Raw genomic sequence first — 19934 nt, 5'->3', positions numbered from 1 at the left:
CCTACAGACTCAGTAAAGGAGGCAACGTGAAAAAAATCCTGCTTTTACCAGAGCTTATATTTTTTGGGAGAAAGATAAACTATTACTGAAATAAAATATGAACTATCAGCTAGTAATAAAAGGTACAGAGGAAAATTAAGTTGAAAGGTGGGTAGGAAATGTTAGGGTGCTGCCATTTTAGATAAGGTGACCAGGGAAAATGTAAAAAAGAAATATCATAAAGGTGTGAAGTAGATGTGAGTGAGGCATGAGATACTCCACAGAAAATCAGTTCTGGCAGGGGACTGGAGGTGAAGCATGACTGGCTGCTCCAGAACAAGGATACTGGCTTGGCTGCAGTAAAGTCAAAAAAAGAACAGGAAAAGTCCCAGGCAGGGAAAAGAACTCTGAGAAGCAGTGGGTGACCATGTTGTGTGTGGCAAGGTTGGATGAGTGTGATCCAGAGCTCAGAAGATCTGAGCCCGACTGACTCCATCTCTCTCGTATTTTATATAATATTAATTGGTACATTTTAGGTATATAATACATTTACATCTATCATTGGGTGTTTGTACCTGAACATGACGTATCTTAGTTCTTATTTTCTCCCCATTACCTATGCGTCCTTCACCCCCACCACCCTTCCCTATTCACATAGACTGTTTCCATTTTTTGTTTCTTTTTCATAATTTTTCCTTTCCTTTCTTCCATTTCCCCTTCCCCTCCTGCCACCCCTCCACCTTTGGACCTTTTCCTATTTCAAATTATCAATTATTCATTTTAATCGTTTTCATCCTTATTTACACTTTCAGTTTCTCACACTAGAGATACTATTCGGTATTTACACATATGTGTCCTATTTATTTCACTTAAGAGTATGGCCTCAATATGCATCCATTTAGCTATAAATGACTCTAGTTTCTCATTCTTTATGGCTGAGTAGTACTCCATTTTATAAAAAAAACACATCTTCTTTATCCAGTTTCCAGTTGATGGGCACTTGAGCTGTTTCCAAGCTTTAGCTAATACAAACTGTGCCGCTATAAACATATGTGCACGTATATCGCTGTGGTATGATTCTTTTAATTCTTTGGGGAAGATACTCAGTAGGGGAATAGCTGGGTCAAATGGGACCTCTAGTCCTAGTTCTTTGAGGTATCTCCATACGGATTTCCACAGTGGTTGCACCAGTCTGCATTCCCACCAACAATGGAGAAGGGTTCCTTTCTCTCCACACCCCTACCAGCATTTGTTATTGGTTGATTTCTTGATAGCAGCCATTCTTTGGGGGGTGAGGTGGAATCTCAGTGTTGTTTTCATCTGCATCTCTCCAATGACCAGTGATGTCGAACATTTTTTCATATATTTATTTGCTGTTTTTACTTCTTTGTCTGAGAAATGTCTGTTCATTTCAGATGCCCATTTTTGAATTGGGTCTTTGAATTTGAGGGGGTCTGATGTTTTTCAATTCTTTATATATTCTAGATAGTAGACCTTTGTCTGAGGTACAGCTGCTAAAACTTTCTTCCCATATTCTAGGTTGCCTCTTAGCTCTGTTGGTAGTTTCTCTTGCAGTGCAGAAGCTTTTTAATAAGATGAAGTCCCAGTTGTTGACTCTTCGTGCTAGTTTCTGTGCTACTAAACTCTCTCATATTTTTAAGGGGTCATTAGGCATTAACAGTATTTTGTGACTGATTATATTCATAAAGGCCACCAGTAAAGAAGACAACATATTTCAAAAACGTTACAATATGAAAATGTCTTGGATTCAATAAAATATAGCTTTGAAGCTTGCTTGAATTAACTTTTATTAATATAAAATTTCACTTCTCTGTTCTTAATTCACTATGACCATGTGTTTTCTCCCTAAAAATACATATGCATACATATATGATCATATATATATATATATATATATATATATATATATATATATATATGCCTGTGAGATCTAGTTCAGTAGTAAGGTTAATGTTCATAGTTTTTCTATATGGCTTTTTTTGTTTGTCTTTTGTTTTTCTACTTTCCTGTTTTGTTTCTTGGGTAGAATTCTATGAGGCCATGTATTACTTTACTTTATTCTTGTGAGCAATTATCTTGACAAATCTTAAGAGACCATCTCTAAAGGGAAGTTAACTGAATAATAATGATAGGCTATGGGTGCTAGAAGATAAAGTAAAAAAAAAAATTTTAAAAGGCCAAAGTCAAAAGGATATGGGTCTATATCTATCACCATGCACTAAACTAAGATCGAAGTGGATTAAAGATCTAAATATTAAGACAAAAACACTAAAACTGCTGGAAGATAAGTTAGGTAGAACTCTTGAAGACACTGGCATAGGAAAAGACTTTATCAATAAAACCTCAATAGCACGGGAACTAGCGCAAAGAATCAACAACTGGGATTTCATCTTACTAAAAAGCTTCTGCACTGCAAGAGAAACCACCAACAGAGCTAACAGACAATCTACAATGTGGGAACAAATTTTTAGCAGCTGTAACTCAGACAAAGGGCTACTATCTAGAATATATAAAGAACTGAAAAACATCAGACCCCCCAAATTCAAAGACCCAATTCAAAAATGGGCATCTGAAATGAACAGACATTTCTCAGACAAAGAAGTAAAAACAGCAAAGAAACATATGAAAAAATATTCAACGTTATTGGTCATTCGAGAGATGCAGATGAAAACAACACTGAGATTCCACCTCACCCCCCAAAGAATGGCTGCTATCAAGAAATCAACCAATAACAAATGCTGGTAGGGGTGTGGAGAGAAAGGAATCCTTCTCCATTGTTGGTGGGAATGCAGGCTGGTGCAACCGCTATGGAAATCAGTGTGGAGATACCTCAAAGAACTTGGGCTGAAGGTCCCATTTGACCCAGCTATTCTCCTGCTGGGTATTTTCCCAAAAGAATTAAAAGAATCATACCACAGAGATATACATGCACCCATGTTTATAGCGGCACAGTTTGTAATAGCTAAAGCTTGGAAACAGCTCAAATGCCCATCAACTGAAAACTGGATAAAGAAGATGTGTTTTTTTTTTATAAAATGGAGTACTACTCAGCCATAAAGAATGTGAAACTAGAGTCATTTATAGCTTAATGGATGCATATTGAGGCCATACTCTTAAGTGACATAAATAGGACACACATGTGTAAATACAGAATAATTTCTCTAGTGTGAGAAACTGAAAGTGTAAATAAGAATTAAAAGGTTTAATAACTAATAATTGATGATTTGAAATAGGAAAAGGTCCAAAGGGGTAGGGGTGGTGGGAGGAGATGGGGAAAGGAAAGAATGGAAAGGAAAAATTATGAGAAAAGAAAAAAATGGAAACGAAGTCTATGTAAATGGGAAGGGTGGAGGGCTGAAGGGTGCACAGGTAATGGGGAAAAAGTAAGAACTAAGATACATCATGTACAGGTACAAGCACCCAATGATAAATGTAAATGTACTGTATACCTAAAATGTACCAATAAAAGAAGTTAAGAAAAAAAAAAAGGATATGGATCTATAGAAAAAGCTCAAAGGCTGTTAGAAAGCCTCACTCCTCAGAGTTGTTGGACAGTCATGTCAATTGTTAGCCAAATAGAAATTATTCACTGATTAACCTAGATCCAGTATCTAGTAATGAAGAGGCAATACACCTACTATAACCATACTATAACTCTTTTTCTCTTCAGCTTTGCAGTCTAAAACGGCTATGAACTGGAGTGAGATAACTGGCAAAGAGAATCTCCAGGAATTAGATTTAGGAAACACAGTACCAAAATCATATATTTTATTTTCTTTCTCTTCCTGATGAAGTTTAAAATGGTGTCACTGTGCTAATAAATTTACAGCAAGGATTTCCCCCTTCTCAATCTGCAAATCCCCCCTCGTGAAAGTCCTTGAAGTGTTGCTCAGGTGGTGGGTAGTTCTGCTCTGGCCAAGAGCTATTGCACTCCTAGAGAGGAGGCTGCTTTGACTTCACTCTCATCTACAGAGAGAAGTTTGTAGCTTTATCAGTGCACTGCTAGGATGGTGGGAACTGAAAGTGAGTTACCACCCTCAGATTAAGTCCTACCCCTGTCATTTATAAACTATGTGACACGGTAAGACTAATTTTTGGAGTCCTACTTTCTTCATCTTTAAAAGGAACATAAAAATAAAAACACTCATTTTGTAGAAATTTTTAAGAGAATTACATGACATAAAAAACATTAATCAATTTATACAGGGCCTGATAATTTGCCTACTAAATTCTCACTATCATTACCCCCACCATTACTAGTTGTAAAATTGATGCTGATCCTTTCTCCTCTTCTGGTATTTGGTCTCTGGCAATATGCCATTCTTCTGCTACTATCTAGCTCAAAAGTCCACTTTTCGTGCTATTTCTTAATCTAGTCTCTTCAGTATAGAAGATAATACATATGATTTAAATACAGATGATCAATTTTTATCTTTTTGTGGCTATATCTGAGTATTGTTTTCTTTGATGATTTCATTATTTCAATTGGAAAAGGAGAAAATAAGACAGGTATTTCCTATAATGAGCCATTATCCCCTAACTTCAATTCTAAGAAACAGTAATTGGTAATAAGCACAAGGATCCTAATTCAGACTAATCTGGACAATATCTTTGTAACAATTTGTAAAAGCATAATATAATTACATGTCCTTCCCTTCCTTTGACACTAGTATTGGCAATTTCTTTGGCACAAGGACTGTGCATTCTGACTCTGCCCTCTGCAGGCTCTAACAGAACATATATACTCAGTGAAAGTTAACCAAATTGGGAAAATGAAACGTGTGAGCAATACGTCAAGCCAAAGAAGCTTCTCTAGTGCTCCGGTGTTCCCTCCAAAACCATGCAGAAGCTGTTAACAACTTTAACCATAGAAATTTAATTCATCTTCTCTGCAGCAAAATAGCACGGAAAAGATTTGGATAAAGAGGATTTAAAGTTTGCATGACTCTTCACATTGGCAGCAACTGGGCCTCCTGTCAGTGCAAAAACTGAAGAAGCAAGCAACTCTTTTTTTTCCATAAAATGTTATAATGCCAGAATAAGTAATAATAGAAGACTGTACAATAATGTAAAAAGGTTTATATTTAATATCAGGATAATGGTTAATTTCTAGCTTCAGTTATGTTCAGCTAGAAATTAGCCCCACAATTAAATGAAAGTCATTAATATTGAGAGCTCAAACAAAAACAGTATCATCCTTGAATATGACATACCTGTGGTAATAGTAATAGCAGTAATTCTAACCACTGAGTGCATTTCTGACATGGGCCACTGTACATTCTATATAGTCTACATATATTATTTCACTTAATCTGCACAAGTATGCCATACATTGAACATTATTATCTCCCTACCACAAGCTGGGAAATTGGGAGAAAGAAATGATAGAAATTGCAGTTATTTGGGGGCACAGTAAGGATTCAAATTAAGATATGCCAAACAAAGAAGTGTTCCATCTCTATTCATTGAATAGGACCAGGCATGGGGCTAGCTTGCCTGTGACTTTCAAGGTTGAGCTAATTAAGTGTTTGTCTTAAGAAGTCTGTAATATATTAAGCTACAGATATCCAAAAATAAGCAAAGACTATCATAATAAGCAGAAGCCGCGTGTGGTGGTGCACAACTGTAATCTCAGCACTTGGGAGGCTGAGGTATAAAGATAGCCTTGAATTTGAGGCCAGTCTGGGGTATATAGTAAGTTCAAGGCAGGCTTGAAATACATAGTAAGACACTGTCTCAAAACAAAACAAGCAATAATAATAGTAAGCAGAGTGTAATACATAACATCACACAAGAAGAAAGTGTCATCTATACAGGATAGAAGATTATTTCTGATTGACGTTTCCAGACATTTGGCTGTTACCTTACTGTGCAGTGACTGGGGCTGCGAGTGTGGCAGGCAAACAACCACAGAGATCATGTGCTGCAGAGTGACTCTGGGACAGTTTGGTTTGGAGCCACAGCAAGCAAGAGGAAACATAAGAAATGCAGCTGGGAAGGTGGATTGAAGAGTGACTGCAAAAGCGTGGAAATGATACCGAACATGAAGAGGATTTGCCACTGAAGGCTGTGACCAGGCCGGGGCTGTACATTGCACAGATTCCTGAGAAATAGGTATGGAGGATGGAGGAAAGAAGGAGGAGAAGGGAAGAAACCAGTTAGTCTGAAATTGGACTAAGGAGACAATGATGAACAACAACAGGCAAGATTTGGTTCTCTCCCACTCACCCTCACCATGCAGCATTCACTTAGCATTCATCCAGTTTACATTAGGGGCTAAAATAGAGGGAGGGGGAAGAAGCAGACTTCAGCCTCATACACCCTTGCTGGTTGGGAGAGACGAAAAGCAACTGGACAAAGAAAATATGAACGGCATTTCAGGCAAAGCAAACTGCAGGTGTAAATTCACAGAAGCATGTTTATTTTGGAGTTTCTGAGGAAGAATCACAGGTGGTTCATGTGGATTGATAACTAGAAAATGAGTAGGGGAATAGTGTAAGATATGGTCACAAGGACAGGTGGCTATTAGGTCCTAAAAGAATTTTCATAGGGGTGTTTAGATTTTAATAGAGGGGGTGTAGCAGCTCTGAAGGTGTTTAAGATAAAGAACTGGGGGGCCCTAACATGAACCAGATTTCTGATACCAGAGAAACTGATGAGACAAAAATGTTGAGAGGCAGAATGAGGAAAGTCTGTCATTTGTCTATAGGTGGTAATTGGGAGAAAAGTCTGTGTTGCAATAGAATGAGCTGAAAGAACAGGCAGAGTAAGAGATAAAGCCCTGAAGGCCACAGTAATAATACAGACTGACATTCACTGTCCTAAATTATCCTGCCTTGCCTGATGAGGCACATAGTTATACACATATTAAAAACCATTTAGTTGCACATGGGCCATTAAACTTCAATTTTAATTTCCTACTCCTTTTAAAAATTTAAAGGTGCAAAAACATATCTTCACATGAGTTCAACCATCAGAAACAGATCTAATGTTAGACAAAAGTTTCTCTCAATATGTTTCCCTTATAGAGGTAAGGAAATTCAAATATACCAATATAAATAATTATTCTTTTTAATTCTATTCCACTTTCCCATATTCTCTTACAAGTAGTTTTAGAGAACTGTATTTGGACTTTCTAGCAGAATGAACAATTACTTCAAGATTATTTTATAATAGCTGTGTTTGGCAAGGTCAATAAGAGCAATTAGCTTTTGGAAGGAGAGTATAAAAAAATGAAGAACCATCAACCCAGTCAGGTGAGTGACATCATCTCTGCTATTAAGGAAATGACAAACAGACCTGATCAACTTCACGTTCTTCCTTGAAGGTCTTTTGATCATCTTAATATCGTTCTGTCTCTAACTCATCAAGGACAGTTTGATAGTACAGAAGTAAAGAGTAGGGCATTCACAAGAGATGCCTTGAAGTGATGGTGCAGGACACAGTTAGTAAAGGAAGCTATGTTCCAGCACATCTGTAGCAATAGCTGATTCTTAGAATATGCCTGCTAAGTCACCATTTCTAAGCAATACTGTGATCAGTCCTGCCCTGTGTGGCACAGATGGTATTCCACGTCACTTTTCCTGTAACCCTTAGAGGTTGCTTTCTTTCCCTTCAACCTAGTTGGTCTAATTTTCAATAACACAAAATTAGAATTTGCCTTGTGACACAGGTCCCTATAACAGTACACTGTCAACACCAGTAGGCTGGTTCTCATCTATGTTTTTCTTCTTCCAAATTGAAAAATTCAATCTAAGGATTACTTTTTACACAAAGCTTAATTTTATTTATCCATGTTTTTTCATAATCTAATTCTCCACCAAAATGCACATTATTACCTATAGTAAGAAGGAATTAAAAAATAAACTTGGTGTAAAATTTTCATCCATTTAACAATCTTTATCTTGAAACACGTGCTAAGTGCTAGGCATTGGCTCAGGACTATGATCAAGAACACAGGATGAATATAGATGGGAAGGTTCCTTTCACTGAGCACTTGCAGTCCAGAAACGATTTAAGGTCCACCCTGCATTAGGCATTCCCTTTTATCTTACCTAAACAGTTGCCTTAGAGGATAACAATGTGCTCTGAATCTCTCAATCTCTCTCTCTCTCTCTGTCACTCATAAAGAAGCACCTTAAAATTTAATTTTAAGAAATCTAGTATACATGAATTTAAAAATCCCCTCAAAATGAGATGTGTAGAGTCAATAAATATTCCTTATTGCACTAAATATTCACTTGATGGAATTAAACTACACATTAATAAAGACATTTAAACAATTAAATGCAATCAACTCTGATGGGGTGACATCTTCAGGTCAAGGACCCTTGTACATTCCAGTGCAGACCTGCATGTGGGGACTTTGATGTATATTTGTCAGAAGAGAGGGTGCAGCACCTGCCTCAGGGGTAAGTGCTTTAGGTTACAAGACTTGGATTCCACATACACTAGACATGTGGGCAGCTCCACTTTGAAGACCTTTGGAGAAATAACATTTCATTTTTCGCAGTTGTCTTATAATATTAACAAAATATTTTTGCCTCTTCCTTCTTTTTTTGCTTGCACCTTAACAATTTCATAACCACACACATATTCAGTGATATAAAACTTGGGTTGTAAAGTCAGACAAGGCCAATACAAACTCTGAGACCACAGAGGAGGTGGGTTCATTCACCTGGTACATTTTCCTCATCTGTAAAATGAGAAACAAGAACTCACTTCACAGAATAATCTTGCATAATGTATTAGAAACATGAGAAGGGCTAAAGCACTTAGTAAATGGTAAGGTTAGAGTGGTACCTGAGGTGATTACAAAAAAATGTTGTTAAGGGACGGAAATGTCCTGACAGAATTTGCCCTCTCACTCATTCATTCTAAGCCATAGAATCTCTGTCAAGGACCTGTGTAAGAAACAACAATCATGTTACAAGCAGTTAGAGAAAAGAAACAAATCACATACAAAGGAAAGCACATCAGAATCACAGCAGACTTGTCAACACAAACCCTCAAGTCAAGAAGAGCTGGGAGAGACATATTTCAAGCCATAAAGAAACAGAAGAGATCCCACGCTCCTAGGGCAGAGAAGGTGAGCTGGTCCCAGCACCTAGAAGGAAGCTCCCCCGCTCCCATCCCAAGATCCCAGGGCAGAGAAGCTGAGCGAGTCCCAGCACCTGGAAGGAAGCTCCCCAGCCGCCATCCCATGCTCTTAGGGCAGAGAAGGTGAGAAGCCTCAAAAACAGACTTCCAGATCACCTACAGCAACCCTAAAGGGAAAGGAGATGGAACAATCTGATACTCAACCACCTGGACTCTGAACTGGCAACAAAAGAGGATCCGGGAAAAATGAAATCAGAAATAATTACTCAGATAACAGCAAAGATTGTGATCATGGTGCAAGACATGATTAATAAATCTAGAGAAGACACAGATAAAAAAATAGAAGTCTGAGGAACATGATGGAATCCCAACACAGGAAACAAATGGAATCCATAAAACAGATATAAACAGATTTCCAGGAGATTAAAAACTCCATCAAAAGTCTGCACAGCAGAATGAACCATTGTGAGGATAGAATTTCAGATATAGAAGATAAGACTGCAATTGGTGACCAGGAAAAGAAAAATTACTTCAAAATTGTAAGTGAACACGAGAAATCAATTCAGTAGCTGCAAGATGATGCAAAGAAGAATAACATAAGACTGAATGGAATCAATGAAGAAAGAGGAGAGAGTGCAGGTGACATAAAAAAACTGTCCACAGAAGTGATGGCAGAAAACTTCCCAAGGAGGGGAAAAGAACTTGACATACAGAGAAGTGAGGCATATAGGACTCCAGCTAGCCTTGATCAAAAAAAATCTACACATAGGCATATAATACTTAGGATTCTAGAAATCCAACAGAAGAACAAAATTCTACAAGCAGTGAGAGAAAAGAAACAAATCACATACAAAGGAAAGCCCATCAGAATCACAGCAGACTTCTCAATGCAAACCCTCAAGGCAAGAAGAGCTTGGAGTGATGGATTTCAAGCCCTAAAGAAAAACAGCCTCCAACCCAGATTGATGTACCCTGCAAAACTATCTTTCAAACTTGATGGAGAAATAAGATACTTTCATGTTAAAGAGCACCTCAGGAACTTCATGAATACCAACCGGCACTCCAAAAAATTTTAGACAATACCCTAGGAAAAGACAATGAGGATCACAACCCCAGGAAACACAGCAGAATGAATCTATTGGGCATGAAAAATTAACGCAAGAGGGGAGAATCCAGCAAAAAGAAAAAGTCATGACAAGGCTTTTAAAATTTTAACTTCATCTCCCTTATGGGTATATAATTCAATCTTGTTATTGTACTGATTAGTATTTTTCTGATTCTAGAGCTGCACACCTTTCCTTGTGCTATACTGGCTATTTATCATCTTCTTATGTCTACTTCTTAATTGGGTTGTCTATTAATGAGCTGTAAGAGTTCTTTATATATTCTGGTCATAGGTTATATACATTGTAAATATGGTCTGTGTAAGGACTACTTTTCATTTTAATGATGTCGTTTAAAGTTCTAAATTTTGATGGAATCTCATTTATCATTTTTTTTCTTTTATACATCATGTTTTTTGTATCCTAGGTAGCTCTTGCCTACCCTAAATTCATAAACATTTTCCCTTATAATTTCTTCTTAAAGTTTTATACTTTTAGGGTTTCTTATTTAGGTTCATAGATCCCTTCAAGTTATTTCATGTATGGAAGAAAAGGGTTGAGGTTAATTTTTTATATACAGATACCAGGTGTTCTAGTGCGATCTGCTGAAAACACTATCTCTTCCTCGGCTCTTGAATTGAGTTTATATTCTATAAAATGCTAATGTTAAATAATCTTTCACAACTCAGTGGACCATATATGTGTGCTTCTACTTCTAGATTCTCTGTTTTATTCCAATGATCTATATGTCTTTCCTTACACCAACACTGCCTTGATTACTGTAACTTTAGAAGAAGTCTTAAAATTAGGTACTAAATGTCTTCCAACACTGTTTTTTGTCTTTTTATTCTTTTTTTAACTTTTCTAGGTCCTTTGTACTCCTACATAATTTTTCAATTTCAATATCCAATTCATTTATAGCATGTATACAAAGACCTGAATTTTTATATATACCTTGTGTTTTCTAATCCTGCTAAATTCATATACAAGTTCTAGGGGCTCCTAGTGATTTCTTAGTATTTTCTCTGTAGATGATCATTTCATTTACTTATAAAGATTTTGCTTCTACCTTGCCAATCCTATCCTAATTGTGTCATTTGACTGCCAGACTATTTTGGTTTGGCCTAGATTTCAAAGTTTAATGGACAGATAAAGAGTAAGCATTTCTGCCCTTGTTCCCCACCTTAAGGAGAAAGCATTGTATTTTCTCCATTCATATAAGGCATTCTCACTGGAAGTATGGAGTACATGTCTTTAATCTGTTGAGAAGGTTCTGTTCTACTTCTAGTCTCCTGATAGCTTTTACCATGAACAGCTGTAGAATTTAATATAGTACTTTTTCTCCAACTAGTGACAGGATCATATGGCTTTTTCCTTTCCTCTGTTAAAATGATGACTTTTGGGGTGGATCTTCCAATGCTGAACCAACACTGCCATCCCTATAATAAAAACACTTTAAACATACTGCCAGATCTGACTTCTAATAGTTTGTTTTGTTAAACAAATTTCTATCTATGTTCATACCTTTTTCTTCTATTATCTTTATCCAGTTTTAGGATTAGCACAATGTTGATTTCCTAAAATGAAGGGAGAAGTGTTCCTTTTTTTTCTGCTTTAATTGTTTGATATAATTTATCACTTAAAATGTTTATGAGCCTGCTGTTGTCATATAGGTAGGTTTTCAAGCTAGGAATATACTTTCTTTAATAGGTGCTATTCAAATTTTATATTTCCTCCAGAGTCAGTTTCATTAATTTGTCTTCCAAGGTACTTCTCAGAAGTTATTAAATTTATTTCAAAAAAGATATTTGTAATATGCTTTCTATATCCTTTTAAATTCTGTAAAATCTGTGGTAATGTCTCCTAGATATTGACATTGTAATTTTAAAAATGTATGATTGGTATTGTGTAATAGGAAGAAAAGGTCCATAGGGGCAGGGGAAGTGGGAGTGGCAGGGGAAAGGGAAAAGGGGAAAAGAAAAAATATGAGAAAAGGAAAAAAATGGAAACAAACTCTTTGCAAATAGGGAAGGGTGGAGGGGATGAAGGGAGGGCAGGGGAATGGGGAAAAAAATAAGAACCATGATACTCATATAATGGTATAAGATCCCAATGATGAATGTAACTGTATTTTATACCTAAAATGTACCAATAAACTTAATGGAAAAAATATTTTTAAAAAAAAGAAACAGAAGAGAGTGCAGATGACATAAAAAAACTGTTAACAGAAGCGATGACAGAAAACTTCCTAAGCAGGGGAAAAGAACTTGACATACAGATAAGTGAGGTATAGGACTCCAACTAGCCTTGATCAAAAACAAATCTACACATAGGCATATAATTGTTACGATTCCAGAAACTCAACAGAAGAACAAAGTTCTACAAGTAGTTAGAGAAAAGAAACATATCACATACAAAGGAAAGCTCATCAGAATCACAGCAGACTTCTCAACCCAAACCCTCAAGGCAAGAAGACCCCGGAGTGATGTATTTCAACCCCTAAAGGAAAACAGCCTCCAACCCAGATTGATGTAACCTGCAAAACTATCTTTCAAATTGATGGAGAAATAAGATACTTTCATGACAAAGAGCACCTCAGGAACTTCATGAATACCAAACCAGCACTCCAAAAAATTTTAGACAACATCCTAGAAAAAGACAACAAGATCACAACCCCAGGAAGACCAGCAGAATGAATTCATTGGGCACAACAAGAAATTAAAAGCAAAGGGGGAGAATCCAACCAAAAGAAAAGTCATGACAATGATAAGTCAGTATGTATCAGTTATAACCATCAATGTTAATGGTCTCCATTCACCAATCAAAAGAAATATACTGACAGAATGGGTCAAGAAGCAAGATCCAACAATATGCTGCATACAAGAAACACACTTAATTCAAAAAGAAACTCATAGATTGAAAGTTAAAGGATGGAAAACAATGTTCCATGCAATAGGAACCCCCCAAAAAGCAGGAGTAGCTATCCTCTTTGCAGATCAAGTGGATTTCAAACCAACACTGATGAAGAGAAACGAAGAAGGACTCTACATCCTTGTAAAGGGAACAATCCAAGAGGAAGAGATGACAATTATAAATATAAATGCACCAAACACTAGTGCACCCAATATATAAAAAAAAAATACTAATGGACATGAAAAATCAAATAAGCACTAATGCAACAGTAGTGGGGGACCTCAATATCCCACTGTCAAAAATAGATGAACTAGACAAAAAATAAACAATGAAATACTAGAACTCTAACTCTTGAACAAATGAACTGAAGTTTACAGAGTGTTACACCCCACATAATCAGAATAAACATTCTTTTAAGTTGCACATGGGTCATTCTCAAAAATAGACCACATACTTGCTCATAGAACATGTTTAAGTAAGTGCAAAGGAATTAAAGTTATCCCCTGCATATTACCAGACCACAATGCGATGAAACTGGAGATCAATAGCAAAAGAAACCACAAGAATTTCATAAACACATGGCAGCTGAACAACACACTTCTGAATAACAAATGGGTCACAGAAGAAATTAAAGAAGAAATTAGAGAGTTACTACAATTAAATGATAATGCCAGTACAACATATTGGAATCTATGGGACACAATGAAACCAGTGTTATGAGGGAAATTCATAGCAGTGAATACTCAAATTAGCAAAACAGAGAGAGACCAATTAAACAACCTGATGCTGAACCTCAAGCTTCTAGAAAAAGAAAAGCAGGACAAACCCAAAGCTCATGCAAGAGAGGAAATTATAAAGCTCAGAGCAGAAATCAATGCAATGTAGACTAAGAGAACAGTACAAAAAAAAACCAATGAAGCAAACAGTTGGTTCTTCTAAAGAGTCAACAAAATTCACAAACCCTTAGCCAACCTTATCAAAAAAAAGAGAAAGAAAAAGCCCAAATCCATGCAATTAGGAATGAAAACAGTGAAATTACAATGGACCGAACAGAAATTCAGAGGATCACCAATACCTACTATATGACAATAACTAGAACCTATATGCCAATAAGATGGAAAACACAGAAGAAATGGACAGATTCCTAGATACATATGGATTACCAAAGTTGAACGAAGAAGACCTAAAAATTCTAAATAACCCAATATCAATCAATGAAATTGAAAACATAATTAAAAACTTACAAACTAAGAAAACCCCAAGGTCCTGATGGCTTCACTGCTGAATTCTACAAGACATTTAGAGAGGAACTACTGCCACTACTCTTTAAACTCTTCAATGAAGTTGAAAGAGAAGCAATACTCCCGAATTCATTCCTGGAAGCAAGCATCACCTTGATTCCCAAAGTAGAGAAAGACACAACCAAAAAGAGAACCAATCTCAAAAATGAACATAGATGAAAAAAATCCTTAATAAGATACTGGCAAATAGAATGCAGAAGATCATCAAGAAGATCATACACCCTGATCAAGTGGGATTCATCCCAGGGATGCAGGGACGGTTCAACATATGCAAATTAATCAATGTAATACACTATGTCAGTAGAGCCAAGGACAAAAAATATATGATCATCTCAATAGATACAGAAAAACCATTTGACAAAATACACGCATTCATGATAAAAACCCTACAAAAAATAAGAATTGAGGGTCATTACCTCAATCTGATAAAAGCCATCTATGAAAAACCAACAGCCAATATCATACTAAATGGTCAAAAACTGAAATCCTTTCACACTAAAATCAGGAACATGACAAGTATGTCCACTATCACCACTCCTTTTCAATATAGTTTTGGAAACACTAGCCACAACAATTAGATAAGAGAAAGAAATAAAAGGAATAAAGATAGGAAATGAAGAAGTCAAATTGTCATTATTTGCAGATGACAGGATACTCTACATAGATGACCCCAAGAACTCCACCAAAAGTCTTCTAGACTTAATAACCAAATTCAATACAGTAGCTTGATACAAGGTCAACACAAAAAAATCAATAGCTTTCCTCTACATGAACAGACTCACTGAGAGAGAAATAGGGCAAACAATTCCTTTCACAATAGCATCCAAAACACTGAAATACCTAGGAATCAACCTAAAAAAAGAAATCAAAGACTTCTTCTCTGAAAACTATAGCACTCTGAAAAGAGGGATTGAAGATGATATCAGAAAATGGAAAGACATCCCTTGCTCCTGGGTAGGAAGGATCAATATAGTGAAAATGGCCATACTTCCAAAACCGCTATATAGATTCAATGCAATCCCAATTGAGATCCCAGCAGCATACTTCATGGAACTTGAGAAAACAATCCAAAAATTCATTTGGAACAAGAAGAGACCCAGAATAGCAAAAACAATTCTAGGTAACAGAGATATGGGAGGGGGTATCACGATTCCCAACTTGAAACTATACTAGAAAGGTACTATGATAAAAACAGCATGGTCCTGGCAAAGAAACAGACCTGAGGACCAGTGGAAAATATTAGAAGAGGCAGAAACAACTCCAGACACACTCAGTCATCTGATCTTCGATAAAGGAGCCAAACACCCTCACTGGAGGAAAGATAGCCTCTTTAATAAATGGTGCTGGAAAAAATCGGTTTCAACTTGCCAAAGATTAAAACTAGGCCTATATATCTCACCATGTACTAAACTTAAATCAAAGTAGTTTAAAGATCTAAATATTAAAAGAGAAACGTTGAACCAGCTGGAAATGAGGTTAGGTAGAACTCTTAAAGATATTGGTGTAGGAAAAGATTTTATGAACAAAACCTCAGTTGCCCATGAAATAGCATAATCAACACGTGGGATCTCTTCTTATTAAAAAACTTCTGCGCAGGAAGAGAAACCACCAACATTGTGAAGAGACAACCCACAATGTGAGTAAAAATTTTCACCTGCTTTTCCTCAGACAAAAGTCTACTATCTAGAATACAGAAAGAACTTTACAAAATCAGACCTCCCAAATTTAAAGACCCAATCCAAACATGGGCATCTGAAATGAACAGACATTTCTACGACAAAGAAGTAGAAATAGCAAATAAACATATGAAAAAATGTTTAACATTTGAGAGATGCAAATGAAAACAACAATGAGACTCCACCTCACCCCAGAAAGAAGGACTGCTATCATGAAATCAACCAACAACAAATGCTGGTGGGGGTATGGGGAAAGAGGAACCCTGCTCCACTGCTGGTGGGAGTGTAGACTGGTGCAACCACTGTGGAAATCAGTATGGAGATACCTCAAACAACTAGAACTGGAAGTCCCATTTGACCCAGCTATTCCTCTGCTGTGTATCTTCCTCAAAGAATTAAAAGACTCATACCACAGTGATATATGTGCATTCATGTTCATAGCAGCACAATATGTAATGGCTAAAAGTTGGAGGCAGTCGAATTGCCCATCTACTGGAGACTGGAGGAAAAATATGTGGATTTTCAAAATAAAATGGAGTACTACTCAGCCATAAAAAAACGAGAAATTCCAGACATTTATAGCTAAATGGATGCACATTGAGGTGATACTCTTAATTAAAATAAATAAGACACACGTGTAAATACCAAATAGCTTCTCTATTGTGAGAAACTGAAAGTACAAATAAGGAGTAAAAGGTATAATAGATAATGTGAAACAGGAAGAGAAGGGGGAAAGGGGAAGGGGAAGTGTGAGGGGTAGGGGGAAGGAAAAAAGGGAATGGAATTAATATGAGAAAAAGAAAAAATGGAAACAAAGTCTTTGTAAATAGGGAGGGATGGAGGGGTTGAAGGGAGAGCAGGGGAAGGGGGAAAAATAAGAACCAATGAGATTATGTAAAGGTGCATATCTCCAATGATGAATGTCATTATATTGTATACCTAAAATGTACCAATAAAATTAATTTTAAAAAGAAAAGAAAAGCAACAACCTTCACAATAAAAACAATGAAATTGTTTTTAAATTTGGCTTAAACGACAGTCCTCCAACAATCCATCCCACTGTAGCATTTATGTATAAAGTAGGATTTTTTTTCTTATTATTATTAATCTCATTCCACTATTCATTTCCTTAACATTCATTAGAACTAATAATTACTAATAAGCTCTGCCACGGGGGGGGGGGGTCACATGTCTACCATTTTACCATTATCTTCAGTGCTTACATTATATGGAAATTTCGTAAATATTTGCAGGTTGAATTATTTTAGGAATGTGAAGTATTAGTGATGAATTCAGGTTAGTTTACCAAGAATTATTTCTTTACATTTATAAACAGGACAAAAATTTAAAATACCTACCCCACAAGGCATTTGTCACCAAAATGTTTGAGCAAAATAAAATACAAATTGAAGATGATAGTTATTCTTATTGAAAAATACCACTGTTTTCCTTTCTAAATGGCTTCTCTATTATTTCATTTTAGGGCAAAGGAAAAAGACCTTAACCATTCAATCATGTTTATTCAAATGCTGAAAACTTCTCTTCACAATCAGAAAAGCTAGGAAATTATCTTTTTGAAAAGTTCTTGAAAATAACACACCTAAATAAAAAGGTTTAGATTGCCATTCCATCAGAAGACAATGGAAAATTCAAAATTTCAATTCTAACCTGACAGCTACCTCTTCTTAACAAACATTAATTAAATTGCAGGAGAGAGCTAAGAGGGCTCTTAACAATAAAACTGTATTATTTTCTGATTCATGAGAGAAGTAAGATGTGTCTAAAGAAATTAGATGCTTAATTATTCAATGCTGCTTAATTATACAAAGCATACATGTGATCACTAAGTAGTAATTTTTAATAAAATTTATAAAACACACTTTTCTCAAAAAGTAGAAACCTCTCCCTGAAACCTATTGCCAATTTTCTTATCCAAATGTGACTTGTTCTGTAAAACACAATGCATTTTCTAAAAATGACAAACTGAGTCACAAAACACCCACAGATGTAGCTGATGTATCATCATCTTTCTAGCCAGCACCTCCAACAGCATTAACATCCCTCAAATGATAATTACGACTTCTTGTTACACGGCAGGCACCGAAAGCCAGTTATTTAAATGGTAGTATTCTAGGAAATGAAGAGATTCTCTGAATCTTCTGCACAAGTGAAATACAGTAAATATACACTGGAAGAGAGGGGATTCATTAAAACATAAAAAAAAAAAAACTTTAAAAAAGAAATTATGTGGCTCCTTCAAAAAAATTCAAGGTCTTTTAACTCTGGGTCTGATCATTTTCTGTATTTCTTTCTGAAGAACATAATCTAAGACTAAAAAAGCAATATGCCACAGTGTTACAGCAATATGCAATATTGCCATTAGGTTTTTCTGAGGATAAAAGTTATTTCAAAGTCAAAATCTAACTTTACTTATTTCACAGACATTCACAGGCCATGATATCATGAAATATTTTTATTTCACTTACTACTTAAGCAGTATCTTACATAATATCTTACTCAACACTCATATACCCCTTTAAAGTAAATACTACATTTCCTAGTTTACTGATGAGAAAAAAATGAGGCTTATGGAGATTTAAATGATTCTGTTTTACCTTTTGCCTAGAACTCAGTCCTCTAACTTTTTATCGAAACCCCACCTTACTAAAAACCTCCAAAAAACAACCTCCATCCATGAAGTGGATGAACTTTAGGGCAAGTACTAGACAGCTCAAGGTCCTGGATATTCAACTCATTGAGTTTTCAGTATATACTTACATGCATAGTTTATAATACAGATAAAATACATGTAGTACAAATAAACAATTATAAATAACAATGCATATATAATGGGAGACACACCAAAAAGTATTTATTTAGGTGATGGAATACATGTTGTCCTTTGGATGAGCATTCCCTAAGGTCCATGTGGTAAAGGTTTACTCCTCAGCCATGACACCACTGGAAGGTAACAGAATCTTTAAGGGGTTGGGCCTAGCAGGAGATCTAATGTCACTGGGAGTGCCAATCCCTGTCTGCTTCCCATATGCCACAAGATGAGCATTTTGTTCTACTACACGGTCAGGCTCTGTGTAGCACCTCACCACAGGCCCAAAAGGAACAGGGCCAACCAACCATGGACAAAAGTCTCCAAAATTATAATCACAGTATACTTCTTCCTTATAAGGTGATTATCTTGGGTATTTAGTCAGTGACATGAGGTTGACTAAATGAGTATGTAATTTTAAAAGTCTGGCAATTACCATGCTATCTTTGCCGTAATACTGTGTCTACTGTATTTCTAATCAGGTGAATTCTCCGGACATTACTTTCAGATATTCATCTCTTTTCTATTTCAATCCCTACCAGAACTAAAACTTACAAATAAATGAACTTTCCTCTTTAATTCAATCAATCAAATTACTATACATGAAAACACATCTCCTAAAACATACTCTAAAATAGAGCTAGCTCACATGTTCCTAGTGTGGTGACAGAATTTCTCCATTATGGCCTGCCCAACACTGCAGCAAGGCACACATGGAGACTGTATCAGACAACACAACTCTAGAAAGTTGTGATCACAGACCTGGAGCAATGCATGTGCTCAGATAGAGAAGGTTGGCCTTCCCCTCAAAAGTACCCTTTAATAAAGACAGTTGCTTCTATTTTATATTTTTCCTAGAAATCCTCTACTATTAATGAATATTTTTTCAATTGCTTCATTCTGAATAACAATATAACATAACAATATAATCTGGACAATAATATATTTGGAAGAAATATTAGCCTGAACCAAACTCAATTAATAATACTGTCAGATACATATAATCTACTGATGA

At 36.1% G+C, this 19934-nt stretch overlaps 1 protein-coding gene across 4 annotated transcripts in view; it reads right to left on the bottom strand.

The window, feature by feature from the left end:
- Positions 1 to 19934, bottom strand: part of Snx7 (sorting nexin 7) — a 112466-nt gene that overhangs the window by 25136 nt on the left and 67396 nt on the right. The window lies entirely within an intron of this gene.

The sequence above is a fragment of the Heterocephalus glaber genome, unplaced genomic scaffold (assembly GCF_053883595.1).
Source record: "Heterocephalus glaber isolate CG9 unplaced genomic scaffold, H.glaber_assembly_v1.0 deba00001442, whole genome shotgun sequence".
NCBI classification, from domain to species: Eukaryota; Metazoa; Chordata; class Mammalia; order Rodentia; family Bathyergidae; genus Heterocephalus; species Heterocephalus glaber.
Note: the sequence above shows the minus strand (reverse complement) of the source record. Positions and strands in the feature narration are given on the sequence as shown.